The 6,320-nt window shown below is 39.0% G+C and overlaps 1 protein-coding gene across 1 annotated transcript in view; it reads left to right on the top strand.

Moving 5' to 3' along the window:
- Nucleotides 1-351: 351 nt before the first annotated feature.
- LOC136265511 (leucine-rich repeat serine/threonine-protein kinase 1-like) overlaps nucleotides 352-6,320 on the top strand; it is a 144,420-nt gene continuing 138,451 nt past the window's right edge. Inside the window, exon 1 of the mRNA XM_066060382.1 lies at nucleotides 352-659. The gene's annotated coding sequence lies outside the window, so the exon portion shown is untranslated. The remainder of the gene's footprint in view (nucleotides 660-6,320) is intronic.

The raw sequence follows: 6,320 nt of genomic DNA, 5'->3' as shown, positions 1-6,320 counted from the left end.
ATGCCCCTAGGCACACTTACATACTACAATACACTGAATACAGTATATATTTTGCTACAGCAAATGTACTTATACTTTACTTAAGTACTTCCAGCATGTACTTGTACTTTACTTAAGTACTCTCTTGATTGCTGCTGGAGTACTTGTACTTGTACTTGGAAAATTCAAAAGTACTTGTACTTTACTTAAGTACTTTTAAATGTACTTGGCCCCATGCCTGGTATTAATTAACCCTTTAAGGACCAAAAATTGTGTGCATAGTCTACCCTGAAAACCCACACGTTTTATGATTATTGCACATGTAGTGTTTTTAAAAATATATAATAAGTTTATGGCATTGACAAAGCCCCTACAAGTGCTCAATTGTATAACAAATTATACTAAAAGACTCGCCTGACAATAATAAACAACATTACCTAACTTACCAAAGTGTAGAACCAATGTCTTAAAAGCACTAAGGTGAGTTTCAAACACCTACACGCGATCGATTTCTTCGTGACACAATCAATAAAAACAGTCCGCCATTTTAGTTTTTTAAAACCGTATCACGTGATCTTGTATATCAAATTATTCGCCTCTAAATAGTGAGCACTCTGAGCTTTAGCTATTTGAAGTGAATACGATAAACACAGCCAAAGTTATGGAGCGATTTCTACAAGGTTAGTTTTATTGTTGTGTAAATATTAAATGTTTGTACTTTGTTAGGAATTTTACACAGGCTTAGTTTTGCGTGATAAGTTGGCCTTATATATCAAAAGAATCGCCTATGAATGGCGAATACAATGGCCCCTGTTTCGATCTAATAGCTTCATTTGTTGCGGAGTTATAGCTCTTTGTTTACTGCCAATAATCTTGGACGTAATATTACGGCGCTGGTCTTTCGAGCAATACCTACTTTGGACGTAATATTACAGCAGCGGTCCTTAAAGGGTTAATACCAATTTATAACTTTGTTTATCTCATAAGTGTCTTGTTATTAATGTAACACTGTAGTTCATTTTACAGTAAAATGAGAAAATACGGTCTTACCTTACACAACTGCAGCACATGTTGCTGTTAGACCTTCAGTGCTGGTCACTGTAAAGTGCTAATAATAAATACTTTAGGTTTAAGGAAGAAAATCCATCCCTCCTGGAGGAAGACTGAGTGTGGCCCCGACTAGACATTGGGTGACCTGCAGTTCGAATCCTGGGGTTGGAGGGATTTTTTTCCTTACTTTGGCCCTTTTCTGTTACACCTTATCAGTCAGTAAGTCAAGTCATTAGGTATAAGTCCCTGAAATTAGGTTAGGTAATCCTAAGGCTGCAGCACATGTTGCTGTTAGACCTTCAGTGCTGGTCACTGTAAAGTGCTAATAATAATAATAATTATTATTATTATTATAGCACAGCTTTTTTGGAATGGTCAATACAACAAAGCAAATGAGAATATGAAGTTAGCTTTACCTGAGACATACTTGATGCAGTGATTGATACAGAAAAGTCCTCTGACAATAAGATGCACCCAAAATCAGTTTATGGGGCAGGATAGGTGGATGAAGCTACATAGTTTGCAGACTAGCAGCCAAATGCATAACTAGTTAATCTCCTTGATGTGCTGTTCTGGCACTGCCTTGTTAGGGAAAAATCTCATATGCAAAAGCGCCTCTAAAATGTGGTTATTGTTTTGATAACATTAAGGCTGCCAACTGTTACTCCTAAAATCCTTAACTTGTATTGTCTAAAGGTAAGATTAAACAATGAACATTGCTGGAGGGCGATTATTTGTTTTGAAATGTTACTACGAGGTATAGATAGCAAATATCAAGATTTTCTTGTAGGGCACATTCAGTTGGTTTGTTTTCAGTGCCCTCAGCATTTCAGTTTTAGAATTACCACTGCTAGAGGTGAGTAGTGTTTATTTAATCAAAAGTGGTACCAAATTCAACCTTAGAAGGCTATTTTTCTCAAAAAATTTCTGTGGGGACATGGCCCAGACTCTCCTAGTGCTTTACATGCTGAGTGTGTTTTGCACACCTGTTGAGTGACATATATATAAATATATGTGTGTACCACTCTGCGTGGGCAGTTCAAAGGCCCCACCAGTGCCATAATTTGTATATGGCACTCTTGCGGACTGCAGTGAGTGAATTATAACTTATAACACACTGGCTGCGGTTTTGCATACCTCAACGAGTGCATTATAAGGTATAATGCACCGACCACAGTGCAATATACAGATATTGCACAGGCTGTGGTTTTGTGCAGCATTGCACAAGTGCCGGCAGCTGAGACCGCTACGACACCTCACCTAATAGGTGGAAAGACACCTCACAGATCACTCGAATTCTTTTATAGCCTGACATGTAAAGGTCGATTGTGGGCCATAACGTCACCAATACGTATAATGTTTACCAAGCAGCCAATAGTCTACATATATAAAATGTACTTAACACCTTATTAGTCTGGTGCCATCTTAGCCCAGATTAAATTGTAGTCCACTTCGACAATGACTCAATAAAACTATCATATTCTAAATAATACTCTCCTTTACGTTTGATTGTGGTAACCAGTTTTTGTCATGCCACCAGATTCGAGTTTAGCCAGTGTGAATAGTAAGAATTAGACTAGTATCGTTTAGTAGCTAGGTTTTGTTTTTTAAACCATCTATTTAGCTGCTTTTTTCTCTTGAGAGAATCACTATGGCGATTAGCTGGCACTTAGTCTATATGGTGATTGAGGGATCACGCTGGCATGCTGAGCACTGATCACACTGGCATGCTGAGCACTACATGATGAGAGTCGAATAGCGAATGCAGGTTAGTGATATAACCCATAGCGTACTAGCTTTCAATATCTCAGGTGGCTGCAGTACTGTAGAGGGAACATCATCGCAACGTTCGGCTTGGTTACCCACAATCATTGTTAGAAACCTGCATGTCCTTTATAAGTGTTACAGCTGTCTTATGAGACTCTCCCCGTGAGTGGTACATAACAGTTATATGTGCTCTGCCTGTATAAATGCACTTGCCTTCGGGCCTGTCGGCCCTCAGGCTCGTGCGTTTATATCAGGCAGAGCACTTGTGCCCGTTGTATAACTATATAATATATGGGCTTGTGGATTCAGTGGAATGGAATGGTGGAATGGTAGAATGGAATGGTGCAATGGAAGGTAATTTTACTTGGTGATCACCTCTCTGTAAGACCATCTTCTAACAAAGACCACCTCTTTATAAAGACCATTTATTTTAATGTCTAAATTGTTGTTTTAAAGTGTATACCCGTAGGACAGTCTTACTGATGAATGTTATGCCTATAAAAGCAGTCTGACTGCATTCCTAATTAATTCTCTACTTGGCTAGTAAATTGATACCTTTACCAATAGCTAGTCATTGTAGAGGAGAATGGCCAAATAACTAGCCAATTAGGGTTACAGGGAATTAGGTAGGAACTGAACGAGTCAATGATAAAGGACCAAATTTTAATAAATTATAGTTAGTTGCTGGTAATAGCATTCATTACTTGGCTTCACCAGATATTAGCTCCCTTTGTCACCAGTTACTTTTAGTTTATAGACATGTCATTTTTGTACAGCCAAATTGTTTTTGCATGGGGTATTGCTGTATTACATATCAGATATCACATTGACTTTTCTAGTGGCATACAATTGATCAATAAGACCATCCTACGGGATACACTTAAAAAAAATTGCCTCACAGTAATCGGCATAGCCGTTCTTAAACAACAAGATAGCAGCAATGTAAACATTTAAGTAAAATGGTCTTTATAAGAGGTGCTCTTTGTTAGAAGGTGGTCTTTATAAAGAGGTGACCACCAAGTGAAATTGCCATTCCATTCTACTTCTAGCCATTCCATTCTACTTCCAGTCCACCATTCCATTCCACTAAATCCAGACGCCCCTTATTTATATATAAACCTGAAACCCATCTGAAAATTTCTAGATCTGTCACTGTCAGATGTGCATGGTCATGAAGTGTATTTGAACCCTAATTAACATGTTTACCAGTGGCCTTATTGGGGCGAGCCTAAGCGAGCCCCACACTAGGGAGTCAGCGGTGCAATGGACACGTTTACAATAAATTATGATATAAAGCGGATACCTAACACATGCTTCCAGACCATTCTCCTTATATGGTGTGCATAGTTCATACAAGTGCATGTAATCGTTCATTCCACAGAGGACTTAACACGTGATTACTGCTAAGCCATATTTGGTATGTGTAATGGTACATTTCACGGAGGAGTTAACAGCGTAGACAGGGCTGTCAAGTTGAGCAATCCAGAATGAGGGAGATTCTTCCACCAGCCACGACCGTGATGGAGCCGCATCATGCAACCAACTATCAAATTTATAACCAGCAGCCTAGGATTCCATGTCATTATATCAGCATGGTTTCCCTGTTCTAGTTATAGCGGCAAAATTGTTAACCAATACATTCACACTGTACTGTGGCTAGCACATTCACACTGTACTGTGGCTAGCTATTCTATAACTAGCTACAGCTACGTGTGGGTATATTACAGAATAATATATTATGGGTGTAGCATCTGAACTAGTGAACTAGCTAATCCTACCTAGATAAACTGTACTTTCTGGCTGGTCTCACGTGCACTAGCATAATCCCATTCACTGAGAACTGCATACAATCCTTTTTCCATAGACATCTCTAAACTTTCAATGCAGGTTCATTTCTGTCTGCAATCGTTTCACTATCCCAGGCCGCTGGATCACGTGCAACTAATTTCGACTTCAGACAACTATCAATAACTGAGGGAAACTGCTGGTATAAAATAATGACATTTTGAGGTCACCCAAAACTATGAAGTCTCCTGTTTGATAATTTCTGGTTCACTACTTCATGCTACGTGGCGGTAACATCCACATTTGAATCTATGGATCACATGACACAGTACCTATTACTCTAAATAATTCACACCTCGAAGGTTTCGTTGCTATCACCAAGGAGCATCCATTGCTGAGGAGACTTTTGAATTGCGTGAGATTGATGACTTTGCATGTGAGCGTGAGAAAAAAGTTGAATGTGTGTGTCACATGTGCAATGTGTGTGTCACACGTGCAATGTGTGTGTCACACGTGCAATACGTGTGACTTGACAGGCCTGCGTAGATTACTGCTTAGCCATACAAGTGTGTGTAATCATTCATTCCACGGAGGAGTTAACGGCGTAGATTACTGCGTATAGCCATATTTGGTATGTGTAATGGTTCATTCACGGAGCAGTTAACAACGTAGATTACCGCTTAGCCATATTTGGTATGTGTAATGATTCATTTCACGGAGGAGTTAACAGCGTAGATTACTGCTTAGCCATATTTGGTATGTGTAATGGTTTATTTCGCGGTTAACAGCGTAGACTACTGCTTAGCCATATTTGGTATGTGTAATGGTTCATATCATGAGAGTTATCGGTGTAGATTACTGTTATGCCATGTGAGTGACGTAGGAGGGAGCAGTACATATTCAGCAGAAACTCCTGAAGAGGCAGAAAGGAGAAGGCGTAGAAACCGTGAATATATGTGGCGTTATGGCACGCCGAAGAGCTGCAATGACGGCGGAGCAGAGGAGACTTGAAAGAAACAGAATATACACTCTCCTCCATAAAAATAATATTATGAACTCTTTATGCAATTCCAGGATTCCTTACATTGTTTCAGTAGTTTTCACTGCCATCAATACTTCAAAAATATACACTCAGGCTCGCCCCACGATGCTGTTAGCATCTGTCTAGTAAATTACCATGGAGGTGGTCTTTGTAAGAAGTAAGCACTAGTAGCTATTTTCATTTTTTTTGTTTTCAGTTTTTAATTTCCATTCTTTCCAATTGTCTGAAATGAATTAAGTGCTTTTGGTGAGACTAAGTTATCAATTGTATCATTAATGGTCCCAGAATAGGAGGGTGTATACAAACCTGTATGACCATGCTGTATTAGATTTGTTGGCATGGTTGTGTTTTACAGTGGAACCTGTCTATAATAGTCACCTTGGGACCAGATATATCTGGCCTTTATATACAGCCAGCCGTTATAGAGAAAACCTGCATGAGGTGGTCAGCAGCATTTTAGTGGCTATGACCATTATAAATAAGTAATTATTATTAAGAGGCTCATGCCAACCGTAATATTACTAGTTGTTAGTACAGAAAGGGCAAGGTGAGCTTGTTATGAATGTTGGTTATAGCTATTGAATATGTTTAAGCGATAGGTTATATAGCATTCAGTGAAAGGCAGGAAATGTGATAATTGTCAGTGGCAGATCTAGGATTTTTAAAAGGGGGTTTCTGAAAGTTGGTGTAGCTGAAT

Source organism: Dysidea avara, chromosome 9 (assembly GCF_963678975.1).
Source record: "Dysidea avara chromosome 9, odDysAvar1.4, whole genome shotgun sequence".
Classification (NCBI taxonomy): Eukaryota; Metazoa; Porifera; class Demospongiae; order Dictyoceratida; family Dysideidae; genus Dysidea; species Dysidea avara.
The sequence above is the reverse complement of the archived record's forward strand: the minus strand, read 5'-3'. Positions and strand labels throughout refer to the sequence as shown.